The sequence below is a fragment of the Bos grunniens genome, chromosome 20 (genome assembly GCF_055505025.1).
Source record: "Bos grunniens cultivar Pamir isolate PY7600 chromosome 20, Bosgru_T2T1.0, whole genome shotgun sequence".
Classification (NCBI taxonomy): domain Eukaryota; kingdom Metazoa; phylum Chordata; class Mammalia; order Artiodactyla; family Bovidae; genus Bos; species Bos grunniens.
In genome coordinates, this window is record NC_141184.1 from 49787491 (window position 1) to 49804615 (window position 17125).

At 39.3% G+C, this 17125-nt stretch overlaps 1 protein-coding gene across 16 annotated transcripts in view; it reads left to right on the forward strand.

Moving 5' to 3' along the window:
* The first annotated feature begins 1756 nt into the window (after window positions 1-1756).
* Window positions 1757-17125, forward strand: part of GPBP1 (GC-rich promoter binding protein 1) — a 65502-nt gene continuing 50133 nt past the window's right edge. For 2 of the 16 annotated variants that reach the window (XM_086361810.1, XM_086361819.1), the window contains exons 1-3: window positions 2035-2187; window positions 2809-2841; window positions 3382-4358. The gene's annotated coding sequence lies outside the window, so the exon portion shown is untranslated. Of the gene's footprint in view, window positions 1898-2034; window positions 2188-2808; window positions 2842-3381; window positions 4359-17125 lie in introns of those variants that run through there. The other 14 variants (XM_086361807.1, XM_086361815.1, XM_086361809.1 and 11 more) reach the window with 7 other exon arrangements.

Below are 17125 nucleotides of genomic sequence, written 5' to 3' on the forward strand. Positions count from 1 at the left end.
CCAGTCTGCTAGGTGAAATGTAGTACAGTAGGTCACTATTAGTATTTTTTCATTTTTTCTGATTTTTAGTGAGGTAGAACATCTTTTCATATAATTACTGACACACGACTGGCTTCTTCATGTACTTTGACCTTTTTAAAAGAGTATGGTTGCCTGTTCCTTAATAATTTGTAAGAGCTCTTAATGTATTTATTATGTAAATTAAACATTATTAGATATTTCGAATAGTAACCAACTGTATATAATTAAATATTAACACTTTCATCATCCATGTTACAACTGTTTCTCCATTCACTATTGGGTTTTCAGCTTTATATCTTTTGCCATATGAAAGGTACAATTCGTGTTTTCAAAGCATCAATATTTTCCTTTGTTGAATTGACACCATGCTTAGAAACAGAAGCAGCAGCAGGTCTTGTCCCAATACGTAAGTTATTTCTATGGAAGCAATGTGGTGTGGTGTAAAGAACGTGAATTAAGACCCAAACACATTTGAGTTCAAGTCTGGTACAGCCAAGTGGTGGCACCCACATTCTATGTTGTGTAACCTGAACCAGTTTCCTCATCTGCAAAAAGAGGAAAACAACACCACTTCAGAGACTAGAGTAATAATTAAGTACTTGGCACAGACAAGGAATCCAGCAAGTGTTAATTCTCATTTCTTTGCACTCAGCGAGGCATTATTAATTGCCAAGTGTTCACGAAAACGAAAAGACTGGGAGGTGTAATTTTTGGTGAGTTTATATTCAAACATTCTTTCAGGTAGCTTTTAGAAGCATTTCATTAAACTACAAACCCCATAATGCACATAAAAGAACCGTAAAGTTTCCGTGTATGAAATCTTCATGGCTTGGAGGAGGGCGAAGAGCCAAGGATTTTTTCTTCTCTGGTTTTTCCCTCGTTAAGACACCCTTTCCCCACATACTTCCTAAAGAAATACGGTTACTTTTCTTACTTCGCGATACCCCTTGAAAGGCTGATTTCACAGGTTTCAACGTGAGTCTTCAGTTTCAAGGCAAAAAGGTATCGCGATTAGAAAACGGTGACGCCCACAAAATTCATTATACCGAATCTTACGAGCTGTGAGGGACCGAGACACTGCTGAAATAATCCTACCCTGCTGTAGATTTAATAAAGAGAAAAACGATAATTAACACGGTCATATCCAGTAGCCACTTTTATCCCTGAGAATCTGGGCTTCGTTCCCAACCAGCGAGTCTCGTCTCCTCAGTCACTGGCTTCGCGTATATTATTTATGCCCGACACTCTCGTATTTGCATACGACAGTGAATCCACTGCTTCACGGCGCCGGATTAGTCCTGCGCCAACTCCGCCGGCGCTCCGCCCGCGCAAGGCTGTGTACCGCCGAGCATGTGATCTCTCAGCCTCGCAGGCCTGAGAGAGGTATCCGGCGCCTCGCGCGCGCCGCGGCTCCTCAGAACATCCAGCCAGGGTAGACGCCGCGGCGCGAGCCACTCGAGCCGGGGCGGCCGCCTCCCGAATCGGCGTTCCCCTCTCGCCCTCCCGCAGCCCCACCATCCCAGGCTCCCCGGCGGCCGCGGACCCGGGGAAGGGCGGGAGGAGGGGCTCCTCAGGGAGCAGCGGGGAATTCCCCCTTCCACCGAACGTTCCCGATTGTTCACCATCCTCACGTCAGCAGCAGGGGGTAATCCCCGACTCCAGCTGCTCCTGACGTCACTGCGCGGAGCCACCGCCCCCCGCGCGCCCCTGCCTCCGGGACCTCCTCGAAGCCCCTCCCCTAAGCATAACCACGCCCTCTTCCCCTCCCCCAGGCGCTCGACGTAGCGGGCGGGGCTTCTTTGGCCGAGGCGTGAGCGGTTGCTTAGGCCAGAAGGTTCTCTGGTGGAGACGCTCCTCCTGCTGCCCCGCCCAGTAGGTTTGTTCGCACCGCTTCTTCCACACCCTATCTCCCTCCTCCTTCTCGCCCCGCCTTTCCCCTCCCTTATCCTCAGCCCTTTTAGTTTCTTCCCCGCCTCGCCACCGTCCACGATCTCGCGAGACTTGGCCCAGAACATTGCGGATCGGGTCGGCGCCATTTTGGGACTGAGACTGGTTGTGGGGGAGGGAAAAGCGGCAAAAGGGGATTATTCAAAGTACCGAAAACCTCCTCCCGGGATCGAGCGCAGCGGCACCCCTAGGCCAGGGGCACCTCTGGTGTGGCAGAAGGTAATAGCGTTCTCTGCGCTCGGCGCCAGGGTCTAGGGATGGGAGGGGGTACCCGTGTCGGCGTTGAGGTTTGAGGGGTCGGGAGCGGCGTTGGCGGCGTGAGGTGTGAAGCTGCCCGAGGACGGGGGGAGGGTGGCGGGAGAGCGAGGACAGAGAGGGAAGGACGGCGCGGCGAGGCCCCTCTAGGTATTGGCTTGGTCCGGGTGGAGCGGAGGTGGCGGTTGTGGGAGGGGGTGGGTGGCTTAGCCCGGGCGGCTTGAGGGTGGGGGGTGTTGTTTGGCGGAGGCTGGGAATGGGTCCGACGCCTTTCGTGCTCGGTCTTCCTCCTTCCGGCCTCTCGCAGGCGCCCGCCTCCTTTTGCACCGCTGCCGCTGTCGGAGGGTTGAGAGAGTCGAGGCCGAGTTGTGGCCTTTGGTGATTTCTCAGCGCACCCGCTCAGTCCGCCTCTCCAGGTCCGTGGCTGTGGACCGAGGCGAGCGCAGCCTTGCCCCTCTGAGTCCTGTAGGGTCTGAGGGGACTCGGTCTGGTTGGGGAGAAAAGCACTCTTAACGTGGTATACGAGAAGGGCTCAGTACCTTCCACCCCCTCAGTGTTGAGAGAAACCTGTTTTCTTAATTCAAGGAAATGGGAACCCTCACATCTCGTGGCTGCCGGGTAAGTCTCACCCTCGGGCGAATTTAAGGAATGTTCTTGTCCCACTTCTCGGCCACTTACCTTCCTACTCTGAATGGGGGAAATGTGCCCCTTTCCTCTGGACATTCTGGTTTGGAGGGAGCGTCTTTCTCTTTATATTCCTCATTCGCTAAGTTGCATTTAGTAATGCTCGGTAGCAGCACACCTGTCTTTGCGTTTTCTTTTGGTAGATTTGAATAGAAAATACGGAAGATCTCTTAGAAGATTGTTTGCTCGTTTGTAACATTTACTCAAAGTATAGGAAGGTTTGCTTATATAATCCCTCTACCTTATATCCGCACACCCTTCCCAGTTGGAATCAGCACTTGTCTTCCATAATACCGTTTCCCACCGTTTTTTCTCCCCCTCAACATATTTTGAAGTCCTTTTCATACAGTAGACCTTTTTTGGGTGCGGAAGTGCATTTCTCTCCAGAGGTTGACTGTTGAGGATGGGGATTGATTTTTAGTTCAAAATTAAAATTCAGTGTGTAATTTAAATTTTTTTTTATAACTTTTACAGGTGATTGAATTACTCAGATATGAAGATCATCTTCTAGGTTTTGTGTAAAAGGCCCCGGATATTTCAAGTGGCCATTTTGGAATTACAATGTTTTTGGATAATTTTACCCCAGAAGTTTATTAAAATTGGCAAGAATCATCTCTGAAGTGAATTGATAGTAGTGAACAGTTCTGCAAGCTACTTAAAAAGAGATCCAGGCATTTCTTCAGTATTTTGGTTCAAACGGATTATATAACTGGTTTAAAGTGTTTTCAGCTGGTGGTATTTTTGCCTTCCCCCCAACCCCTCCCCTGTTGTTGTTCTTCAGCCAAAACTGTAAGATATGTTTGATTTGTGTACTGAGTAGTTTCGGCAGTTTCAAATTACTGTTTAAATATTGCTGAAGTTTCATGGCAGTTTATTTTTACCTTTATTAAAAGTTTTAGGAATTTTTGACCTCAGCCCTTTTCATGTCACAATGGGACCGCTTTTCTAAATGAAGACATTGAATGAATACAGAGTTTTTTTGCTTTTATCTTTTATTTACGTGGAAATTTAAGATGTGGCAGTTTCCCAGCAGCATGGTAGTATTGAGATAGCTGTGTGTCTCTTGTTTATGCTGATGTTTAGGAATGCTCTTCAGATGTGAAATTTTCTTTTTGTTTTTTCTTTTTGACTCATAAATTGGATTATTTCATCTGGAGTGGATAAGTACAACAGTGACAAGTACATGGAATAATAAAGAAGACTTTAAAATCTTAAAATCCAAGGAACTTGGCTAATTCTGGCGATAGCCATATGAAAACTTTAAAACAGAAGTATGGGTAGCTGACTGAAGTAACTCTATGTCAAATAGCCATAGGTTAAGTGTCTTCAAAGAACTTGGATATTATTTCAGAGGATACAGAATAAAAAAACAAACTGGAAAACATAAAGATTACAGAGACAAATCCAACACCTTCCTGTGCAGTCCTGTTGGAATTTGTAAGTACTATATGGTGAGCAAATCAGATGTTCATTTGTAAACTGTAATGAGTCAACTTTATCCTGTGTTATTCTTTGGAAGCCTTTCAGTTTCTTGCAGTACGATTCCTTGGCTTCAATTTCCTGGGCAGTCTGAAAAGAACTGTTAAGTAAATTGAAATGCAGAAAGAATTGTTAAGAATATTTCAGATGAAACTGTTCACATTTGAAGTTTTTGTACTTCTGAAGTAGACAAATCCATATGGTCAGTATGGCTTTATGGATTAATAGAAAGGTAGGAAAAAAATCAACAAATAGTCATTTTACTTCCTAAATATGAGTGTAGATTACATTCTGAATGCAGTTTAGTGTTCCAGTGTAGAATTAGGTAGTTGTTTAAACAAATTACAGGGCTTGACTTTTAATCTGGTCTTTCATGAAGTAAATTGTTTTAAGGGATAACAATTCCTATCCATTACAGAAATTTTTTGAAACACATTTTGAAGTGGCTTTGTATTTCAGATTGTTCCTTAAGTTCCAAAAAGTTTCAAAAAGTCATTACTAGGAACAGAAACTGAGAGGAAGAGAAGGTACACTAAGAACCTTTAACTTTAAAAAAAAAAAAAAAGAGTATACATTCTCTGCCTCCAGAAGGTAATGTTGCCTTAAGTTATAAACAAATCTTGGTTAAAAAAAAAAAGCTGTGAATATTAATTGCTGTAATAAAAATCCTTTGACAAGAGTATCTTTTAATTGTTTATTTGAGGATTGACTGGTATTATGATTTGTTACTGCATTTAATTTTTTTTAGTGAGTCATAGGCATTCAGTAGAAGTGTTTGTTTTTAAAAAATTGACTAAATTTATTTTTGAAGCAGTTTATATTAACAGACGAATGTAGCTAAAGTTAAGGTTATTTTTTTTCACTTAATTATCTCTCTGAAATTAAAAAATACCATAATATTTGCACACTTTGCCAGGATAGCCTAATAACTGGTCATTTGGCTCATTTATTGTCTTGTTGTTGTTATGCTGTTGAATCCTGTTAGCTCCCTTAAAGCAGGAGAGGTAGGAGAGTCCAAAAGATGGTAGGTATTTAGATATACGTGGTATTTTATTTTCTGATACAAAATTGAGATTAGAGTTAAATAAATCTGTCAGAAAAGAATAGGATATTTCTTGTGTTCTTTGTCAGAGCTTTGTGTAGTACTTCTAATTGAGTTTCCACTTTGGTTTATATAAACCTGTGATGAGAACAACCCCCCTTCTGCCCTTTTCTTTGCTTCGGAGAGCCTGTATTTTATATATTCCTCAAACTTAGTGGGTTTTCAAGTTACTTATCTAAGAACATACATTTTGAATGTGATTAAGAATTTGAACTGGAAGTGAATGGCCTTTTTTTTTTTTATAGAAAAGAACCACATAAGATTTACTGTTTGTGATTATTTTTCTTTAAATTTCTCCTGTTGCTCCAAGCAGTAGTATCAGGATAAAGATGACTCTAGTGACCAGGATTTTTAACAATTAACTTTAATCCTTGAATAGTAACATTTGCTTACAGTAGTTGTTCAAGGGCAGCTTTATTCGACTTGAGTGTTTTCATAAATATTTCATTATTTTCTTGGCATTGAAATATACAGTACCAGAGTAATTGAAATAATGGCTGGGTTCTCACCCCTCACCCTAAGTACCTCTATCTCCCTTTCTCCCATTTTTTCCCCTACCTCTGTGCCTGAACAATATATAGGTCTAAAATAACAATTACAATGATTAACATTTATAGATGATGATTGTGTGATACATAGTAGTGTATCGTAGAGAAAACTATTAGTTGTATAGGTGAGAAATTAAAAGTTTTAGAGAGACTGAGACTGGTGTAGGAGTCTTGACCAAGTCTCCAAGCTGGACTAGAGAGACCTAAACTTAATCACTAGCCATGTTTAATACTGTCTTCATGTGGATTTTATGTTTATTAATTCAGTTTGAACATTATCACTGATGTTTTTTTCTTCTCATTTACTGCTTTTCTTTGGTAAACAATGATTACTGGTGGAGCTTGGAGACCAGCTAAAAGAAGAAAAACCACTGTTTTACTATTTGTTAGTAGCTATTTGAGTGCTAACTTTGTTTAGCTAAAAATTAAAATATGGTTTCAGATTATGAAATGTGAACAGAAGAGAGAAGAAAATAAAATTCAACAAGGGAAGGGAATAAGGATGGGAACCTTTAATCTGAAAGTAAAATTACAAGTGAGGATAGAACCTAAACAGGCCAGATTATCTAATTGTCTTTAACTCAACCACTTTTTAATAAACGGGTTTAGATAACAATTTAGATCCAGTTAGGGGTAGTGATGTAGGAAAAGGGTAGTTTTGGGGAATTAGGAGATTTTTGATCTAGGATTTGGAATATTAGAAAAGGGTCTTTGTGACCTTGGGTATTTACTTAAGGGCTTCCCAGGTGGTGCTAGTGGTAAAGAACCTGCCTGTCAGTTCAGGAGACCTAAGAGATGGGAGTTCGATCCCTAGGCAGGAAAGATTCCCTGGAGGAGGGTGTGACGATCCATTCCAGTGTTCTTGCCTGGAGAATCCCATGGAACAGAGGAGCCTGGTGGGTTGCAAAGTAGTCCTTTGGGTTGCAAAAAAAAATAGTCCTTTGGGTTGCAAAGAGTCAGACATGACTGAAGCGACTTAGCATGCACGCACATATTTACTTAATCTCTTGGCTTTACTTTTTTCATAAAAATGATGGAAATAATGTATGTGAAGGCTTTTTTGTTAATTGTGAGGTGTAATTAATATACAGGTAAAGTTTTATTTGTAACATAAAATTCTGTTTAATATATTTTACATGTTAAACTAGTATTATGGGCTCTGAAATTATTTCTGTCTCTTGTTTCTGTTAACAGTATTACCCGCATCCTAGTCACGCTTTCCTCATTTCCAGTTTAATCTGTCGTCCTAGCTTGATCTTTGACTAAGGAAATACCCTACTTTAGTTGAGTTTGTGTGTGTGCGCTTCGTCGCTCAGTTGTGTCCGACTGTTTTCAACCCCATGGACTGTAGCCCACAAGGCTCCTTTGTCCATGGGGATTATCCAGGCAAGAATACTGGAGTGGGTTGCCATGCCCTCTTCCAGAGAATCTTCCCAACCCAGGGGTCGAATCCAGATCTCCCCCATTGCAGGCAGATTCTTTACGGTCTGAGCCACCAAGGAGGTCCTTAGTTGAGTTTACAAAGTCTTTTCCTGTGGCCAGAGAAATCTGCCTAAATTACAGTTCTTGGTTTTGTTACTTTAGCAGCCTTTCAGCTAATGTTTTTGGAATATTTCGGAAAGAGCAAGTTGCAAAGAGATTATCTTATGTCCTCTCCTCTTTTAATGTTTCATGTGTGAGAGGCTCCTAACATGAATTCTTTTTTGGCTATGTGGATGGGAGACTGATTTGAGAAGTCTTTGAAATAGATGTATTTGAAGGTGCTTCCATGTATTTTTTGGGAGAGCAGTTTCAACAGCAGGATCATGAGACACAAAATGTTATAATTACTGATAAGACCTTTTATGATTGGATCTCCTTTTCAGTTTTACCTGCCTGCTTTTCCCCTTTTTGTTAGCTGTCCCACCCAGCAGAATACTTAAAGCTTATGTGCTGTATCTCTTAAAGTAATTGCTGTTTTCTGTGTCTTTTTATATAAGAGATCATACTCAGTTTCTTTAAAAAGTTTTTATTTATTTATTTTTGGCTGTGCTGGTTTTAGTTGCTGTGTGCAGATTTTTTCTAGCTGTGTTGCTTGGACTCCAGAGCACTGGAGTAGCTGCGCTCCTGCTGTGAGGCATGTGGGATCCTCCCAGGCCAGGCCAACCCATGTCCCGTGCATTGGCAGGTGGACTCCCAACCACTGGACCACCAGGGAAGCCCCAGTTTCTTTAGTCATCTTTCTGTTCACAACTTGGGCAGTGCAGTGTTTTCATCTTCATTTCCTACCTGTTAATTCAGTTTCCAGGTTATGTATTTTTAAAATCATATTTAGAAGTTGTTCCATACTTGTTTTTTTTTTTAAGCAAGATCTTAAAAATTCTAGTTAAATGGATTGTTTTGGTTGTACCTTGCAGATGCCTTTAGAAAATTATTCAACTGAAACATTGTCATTTTTTTGGTCTCTACGTATGTATGTATACTAGTAAAAACAGGTTAGCTTTCAGTGAACATAAATAACACAGTTGACTCTTGAATGACACGGGGATTATAGGCACCTGGATGGCATCACTGACTCGATGGACGTGAGTCTGAATGAACTCCAGGAGTTGGTGATGGACAGGGAGGCCTGGCGTGCTGCGATTCACGGGATCGCAGAGTCAGACACGACTGAGCGACTGATCTGATCTGATCTTTGAATTGGAAGATTTGCATATAGTAGGCCAGACGTCTATATCTGACGTTTCTTGATATCTGCAGTTTTGCATGCACAAATTGAACCAGTTTTGGATAGTGTAGTAGTCTAATATTTAATATTGATAAAAATCCACATGTAAGGTGGCCTGCACAGTTCTAATGACTATGTTTAAGGGTCAACTGTATGTTCTTGTTTTTTTCTTTCTAATGTCAAAACTTTTTTTTTTTTTTTTTGCTTAAAACTGTATTCTTTAAACAGGGGAGTTAAAAGAATACTATTGCACGTGGATTTTCTGTGGGTCAGAAATTTGATCGCAGTTTAGCTGAGTGGTTCTGGCTTCTTCTATGTCTTGCATAAAAATCTCAAAGGTTGCTGTCATTTGGAGGCTTGACTGGTGCCTAGAGGATCTCCTTCTAAAAAGGTGTTCCTCTTTGGGCTAGCAGGTTGCTGCTGGCTGGTGTCTAGAGCACTCAATTTCCTTAGCATATGTAGATCTTTAGCTGTTTCCATGGCAGCTGCATTTCCAGAGGAAGTCATCTGAGAAGAAAGGTAGGTAGAAGTGTGCAGTGCCTTTTATGACCTAGTCTCAGAAGTCACTTCTGCCACATTCTTTGCATTAGAAGCAGCCTATTAAGTCTAGCCCACAGTCAAGGAGTGAGAAATTAGGTTCCACCTTGTGTCAAAAGATTTTGTGGACATAGTTAAAAAAAACTAGGGGGTAATTCTTTACAACCTGTTGTTGTCAATATGGGGGCTTCCCAGGAGGCTCAGTGGTAAAGAAATCTGCCTGCCAATGCAAGAGGCAGGGGTGCGTTGGTTGATCCCTGGGTTGGAAACATTTCCCCTGGAGTAGGAAATGGCAGTCCACTCCAGCATTCTTGCCTGGAAAATTCCATGAACCCGAGAAGTCTGCAGTCCATGGGATTGCAAAGAGTTGGATACTACTGAGTGACCGAGGATACCCACATGTTGTCAATATAATTAGCTAAAGTCTTCACCCCCACAAATAGGTTGTTTTAAGTTTAGAGAAGAAAATAGATTCTAAATTTGTATCAGTTTAGCAGGTATAAGTCTTTTCTGCCTTTTGAGCCACTGTATGAGATAGAGAAGTAAAATCTTCGGCCCCCTTTGCACTAATCTCCCAATCTGTGTAATGAGGAACTGTTCTATCATGGTAAACATAAAATTTACCATTTTAGTCATTTTTGAGTGTACACTTCAGTGACCTTGAGTACCTTCACATTGTGCAATTATCACCATCCATCTCCAGAACGTTGTTTTATCTTAAATTGAAACGCTACCCATTAACTGTCCATTTTCCCTTCTCCCAAGCCCCTGGCAAGCACTGTTGTATTTTCTATGAGTTTGACTACTCTGGGTACCTCTTACCTATTGATACTGTACTCTTTGAAACACTTCTTAAATATTTTGAAGGATATCTTCAAGGAAATCAGGTATGTTTATAATAAAATAGACTTTTGGGTTCTAATTAATTTGTGGCAAAATATGCATAACATGAAGTTCAGCATTTCAGTTATTTTTAAGTGTATCGTTGTGTGGCATTTAGGTACATTCATGTTGTTACGCAGTCATTACCAGCACTCACCTCCGGAGCTCTTTTCATTTTGTAAAACTGAACCTCTGTACCCATTAAACCATAACTATTCCTTGCTCCTCCCAATCCTTGGAAATCACCACTCTCCTTATGTCTCTATGAACTTAACTACTTTAGGTACCTCATATAAGTGGAATCATGCAAATTTGTCCTTTAGTTACTGGCTTATTTCCTTTGAATGTCTTTGAGGTTCATCTGTGTTGTACGATGGGTCGATCAGAATACCCTTTTTTTTAAGACAAAATAATCCATTATATGTGTACGTACCACATTTTGTTTATTCATTATCCGTTAATGGACACTTGGGTTGTTTCCACCTTTTGACTGTAGTAAATGCTGCTGTGAACATGGGAGTACAAATATTTGTCTGCATCTTTGCTTTCGATTCTTTTGGATAGATACCCAGAAGTGGAACTGCTGATCATACAGTAATTCTATTTTTAATTGAGGAACCACCATATTGTTTTCCATAGAGGCTGCACCGTTTCTTATTTCTACCAACAATGCACAGGGGTCCCAATTTCCTCAAATTTTTCTCAGCATTTGTTGTTTTCTGTGTATTGTGTTCTAATGGTTGTGAAGTGATATTGTTATGGTTTTGGCTTGGATTTCCCTAATGATTAGTAATGTGATAAGTGATGTCTGGTGTGCTTATTGGTCATTTGTGTCCTTTAGAGCGATACCTATTCAAGCCTTTGGCCCATTTTTAAACCAGATTGTTGTTGAGTTATAGAAGTTCTTTATTCTTGATATCAACATCTACCATAATGGGTGGGTTAATCCATGTTAATGCTTACCGTGTTTCAAGCAGTATTCAAAGCTTCTTAACTATATAAACTAATTTGATCCTCATAGGTGCAGCTTGTGGAAAGGTTCTATTCTCATTTTATAGGTAAGAAAATGAAGTCAGAGGTTTTAAATTGCTTATTAAGGATACACAGCCTATAAGTGGGATTTCTGAATCCGTACATTCTGCATCCAGAACCTAGAACTCCCAACCATTATGGTTCATAATTTTAGGATGACAGTAGGAAGAAAGTAAAATTCTATTCTATTTCAGGAATTTAGAAACTTTATTCTTAAGCAGCAACTAAATTTTATTTTCCTTAATGTGATACAGTTGTGACTTGTTAATAAAATGCTCACATAAGTTCTTTTTCAGGAATATTTTCCTTTAGAATCACCTCATTACTAATGTTTATATAGCAGTTTAATTTAGAAAGTGTTTTCCCCAATTATCATGTAAAATAAATGTTATTTCCGTTCAGTGGTTTAAGAAAGTCAGTCTGAAATTAAATAATTTATGCAAGCTTCTCACTAAGTGAGGGAACCATAATTTGGATTATTTGCATTGTTCTGTTACAATCAGCTTCCTTAGCAGTCTAAGGTTCTAAGTAGTAGGTCTTATTCTATCCAACAGAACTTTGTGAAAAGGTGTAAGATTCTGTGTCTCTTCTTTCAGTATAATAATCACTAGCTATGTGTCATTGGAGAAGGAAATGGCAACCCACTCCAGTAATCCTTGTTTGGAAAATTGAATGGACAGAGGAGCCTGGTGGGCTGCAGTCCATGGGGTTGCAAAGGGTTGGGCACGACTGAGCGACCAACACTTCAAGACTTCATATGTCATTATGGAGATTTGAAATGCATCTAGTGCAGATGTGGATTTGAATTTTAAGATTTGTTTAATTTTTGTTTAAATTTAAATTACAGCCTATGGCCACTAGCTGCCATATTGGACAGCACAGCTCTAGAGCAGTGGTACAGAATTCTGTCAGATTCCTAACCGTTTGTGACAAATACTTTTTAAAGTGCTCCTGAAATAAAATAGCCTATGCATATAGTAATATCACAATGTTATACAGCTGTAATAAGAAAATAGACATTTATGATAATGTATTTGAATGTATAATAGCATAAGTATGATCAGATACCCTCCTCTCTGCCCCCTAATTTCCAGACCATACTCTACAGGTTATTTGCCCTTCTTAAAAAGAAGCAGATGATCTAATAAATACTCTTGTCCTTTAAGGAAGAAAAGTTCCTCAAGTTGATTAATTTTTCCTTTAATAGTATTTACTGCTAGGGTAGTTGAATGGGTAGTTAGCCAACATTAAAGCTATCATACAGTGTAGTAACATGATAAGCATCTTTTAATGTGCTTTGGTGAAGTGTCTATTCAAGTCTTTGATCCATTAAAAGATTATCTTGTTTCATTGTTAGAATTCTTTGTTTTGGCTATAAGTGTATTAGATAATGTATTTTGCAAATTTCTCCCATCTATGGTTTGTCTTCATTTTCTTAACTATGCTTTGGAGATCAAACATTTTAAAACTTGTAGTAAAACTGGTTATGTTTCTTTCATGATTTGTGCTTTTTGTGTCATAAGAAATTTGTACTTAACCCGAATTCATAGGATTTTCTCCTTTTTAGCTTTCTTCTGAAAGTTCTGTAGTTTATATTTTTAGGTCTGTGATCCATTTGGAGTGAATTTTTTTTTTTTTTTACTTGTGAAAGGGTTGAGGTTCATTTCTTTCTTTTTTAAATATAGATGTCCTACTCTCCTGTTTGTTGAAAAGACTTTGTTTCCCATGAATGATGTTGAAATCCCTCTGTTGAATGTCAGTTGACTTTATACATGTGGAACTATTGTGGCTTCTCTGATATATGTCAGTTCCACAAAGCAGTAGTTGATAAATACAAATGGTAGCTTTTGACTTTTTGCTTTATTTTAAAACCTGATTGACATCTTTTATAGGAAATTTGGATTAAAAGGGGAAATTGTTTTTGTGGGGATATGAAATATGACCTGTTGTAAAATAATACCATCTTGAATTCATGGAGCAATTGTCTTTTGAATAGCTTGTGATGTTAGATATTATCTAATTTATACGTAAGCGTACTTGAAAAATAAATGACAACATTTTCATGTGGCAAATGAGAAAGTAAGATACAAGCATATCATCTTATTTATGGTAAAATATTGACTCAACAGTGGATCTGGGATTTTTATTTGAGTGTTAGTCTGTGCTAGAGATGTTTATTGCCTGGTAGATGTTTGTCTGTTATGTGCCTGTACTTTGATTGGTGCTGGGCATTTAGTAGCAAACAAGGTGATAATATAAGATTCCTAAACTCATGTAGTTTGTCTTCTCTGAAGTTCTGTGAATATAGAGTAAACACAGTCCTTAAATTTGAATGCTGATTTCATATCATCTAGTAAATAATAACTGTTTAATGTTGGCCAGGCCAGCCTTTTTAAGACTTTATTTTCTGCTCAGGTAAAACTAGTTTTTTTTTTCCTGTTTCACAAAGTTATCATTACAATCAAGTGAGATAATGAATGTTAAATGCTTTGAAATTGTAAAATGATGGCAACATAGTATTGTTATGGCTGGGCCATATAGATAGTAGTATTTGAGGATCATGTGATCAGCCAGGAGGGAGATTGTAGATAAGGGAAAGTAGGGAACTGAGCAGAAACCAGGTATATTTAGATTGCATTTATGACCTGTTTAAAATTGTTGAGCCATAGTCGTTTCACTCTTCTGAGGTAATTGCTTAACTTGCAATATGGTACCATAATTTTAAATGGCATCTTTATGCAAAAGATCTCAAATTTAAATCTCCAGTCCAGGCCTCCTCCCCATATTCTACGCTTGTAATTTAACCAACCTTGACCTCTTTAACATATCCAAAACTGAACTTGTCTTTGAGTCTTTCCCAGCCCCTTTGTCCCTGCTTCCATTGCTCAATAAATGGATACAGTATCCGCCTATTCAGACTAAATAATCAAGTCTTATGTTTGATTTATTTCCCTCCCATCTAGTCAATTGACTAGATGGGAGGAAGTCTCTTTGCTCTCCCAAATATATCCATTTCTGCTCCACTGTCACTGGGCTTGTTACAAGCCTTGATTTTCTCTTACTTGAACTGCTTGTTGTAGCCTCGTAACTTTGTGTCATTCTTGCATTCTTATAGTTCATTATTCCCAGAGGATGGTCTTTTCATCGGACCTAAGAATAACACGCAGAGGATATAGCCTACAAGCAACTTCATTGTCCCTTCTTTTTCTCTGCAACATTGGTCACTGTCGTCCTAGACCATTGACTTCCGGCATTTTCTTCCTTAAATACACCAGGCATTTTCCTTCCTGTCTTTGGGCCTTTATGCTCTGCCTCTTTTTCCTTTTTTTAGCTGAGTTTTGACTCATATGTTATGTTCTGAATGACTGTCTCTAATCATTCTGTGTGAAGTGGGCAACCCCCTTCCTATAACCTTTGATTTCTCTTGTTACTGTATTACGTTCAGATCAGTCTCTTAATTATCTCCTCTCACCTATCTTTATTGCATAAACTTCTGAGGAGAGGTACCTTGTCTCGTTTGTTTATTGTTATATGCTCCGTGCGTTAATGTAGAGCAAAGACATCTTAGATAATGTAATCCATTCCCCACCTACGTTACCACCCTCAGTATTTTATTGTAGAACTTCTATTTAACTGCCTGGGGGCTAGGTAAAATTTGTTAGGGGATTATTTACAGGTGAATTTCTTTGTTGTCTGACCATTTAGAAGTGGTTTTATCTGCCTGAGAGTAAGTGTTAGTTGCTTAGTGGTGTCTGACTCTGTAACCCTATGGACTATATATAGCCTGCCAGGCTACTCTGTCCCTGGAATTCTCCAGGCAGGAATACCGGAGTGGGTTGCCATTTCGTTCTCCAGGGGATCTTCTGAACTGATGAGTCAAACCCAGGTCTCCTGCATTGCAGGCAGATTCTTTATGGTCTGAGCCACCAGCAAAGTTCTTAATGTGCCTGCTGCTGCTACTGCTGCTAAGTCACTTCGGTCGTGTCCGACTCTGTGCGACCCCATAGACAGTAGCCCACCAGGCTCCGCCGTCCCTGGGATTCTCCAGGCAAGAACACTGGAGTGGCTTGCCATTTCCTTCTCCAATGCATGAAAGGGAAAAGTGAAAATGAAGTCGCTCAGTCGTGTCCGACCCTCAGCAACCCCATGGACTGCAGCCTTCCAGGCTCCTCCGTCCATGGGATTTTCCAGGCAAGAGTACTGGAGTGGGGTGCCATTGCCTTCTCTGCTTTATCTGCCTAGACTTAAATAATTGTTACATGAACTTCTAGTCTGCTTGCTAGATTCAAGGCTAACTTTGGGTTTGCTGTAACCTTTCTGAAGGGACTGCTTGATAAAGACTTCTTTTTATTATAATCCTGGCCTTTTAAAAAAATTTCCATAGTTTTGAAATGTTCAGTCAGAGGGGTTGAAATCTAGTGGAATTGGCCTCTCAGGCTTAAGGAGATAGAACACTTTACATTTCAAGAAGTGACCTTGAAATACGTGGGTAGCCAATTTTGGGCTCATTTTCAGAAATCAGAAAGGCCATGACAATTCATTTATATTAACTGATGTCTTTATTTAAGGAAGAAACATAATCCTTTTACGTTTCGTCCTCAGAGATGGCAAATGCAGATTTATGTCCATAGAGCTTTAATTATTTTTAGTATTGCAGATTTTCTCAGTTTGGTTTTGGCTTTGAATCTTTTAGATCCCTTCCAAGGGGGCTTATTTAATAAAACTCTGGTAGGATGGTAGACTTAAGGCTGCTGTAGCAGATGTCATTAGGTGAGTAATGAAATCATTGCTTCATGAACACTAGCTAGGTTGAAAACTACTTGATTATCAAGATGTCTTAAGGACTTTTCCTATGCAAGCTTAGTTGCCTTAGGGTTTTTTTTTAACTCATAGTTTAGATCTTTCACATTATGTAGTCTTTGATCTACATTTAAAATGAGTTCCTTTTATAGGCACTTTGTGGAAATGGAGAAAAGTGAGTAAAAATGTTTTCACCTTAGTACTTTAAATTAGGGCCTTCCAAGGATTGAATCTGATGAGAAAATGAGTCTTATTTGAAGATAAAGTTGGCTAGGTTAGTGGAAAGCAAGTTGTGACTGTTGTAGAAGTTTAGACTATTTGTCTTCTTTTTGCCACCTAAAAGACTTTTTGTCTGGGAGATTGAGATCTGTATTTTCTATGGTTTGATATAAAGCTATAACTCAAGATGGTGCCTGACAGGTAAGGCAGAAACTTAAAACTCAGAAAATAGAGACTGACTGAAATACTTGTTAAACTTAAAGCTAATATTTTATATAACACACCGTCTCTACCTGATGTACCCTGGGTTATTTACAGTACGTGTAGGGTGTATATAGAGGTTAAGAATTTGAGCTACCACTGATTAGTACTGTGACCCTGGGAACTTCAAAATGTACTTCACATCTAAAAACCTGTTCTTCTTCTTTGAAGAAAAGATAATATCAACCTCCTGGGGATAGTGAGAACTAAATGAGATAATACTTGTAAAATCCTAAGCAGATTGCCTAACAAATTGTGTGCGTGTGAATGTATATATTTATTGTATATTTTGTCTTCATAACCAGTTTGCTGTTGTTGCTGTTGCTAAGTCAGTTAGTTCCTTTAAAAAGTTCCCTGAATTATTTTCTAAAAAATTAATTTTTTACTTTTAGCCATGTTGTGTAGCCTGAGGGGTCTTGGTTCCCTGAGATTGCCCCCTGCAGTGGAAGCAGAGTCCTAACCACTAGACCACCAGGGAATTCCCCAAATCTTTAAATTAAAGATGGATTATATTAAAGTGTTTGAGGAGTCAAGAACTGGTAAAGCTGAGTCAGACTTAAGAGGATTTAAAATTATTTTGAATACATGCACCTAGTGCAAATTACAAATCGTACACGAGTTTTTTTTTTTTTTTTTAATAGAAAAGTCACC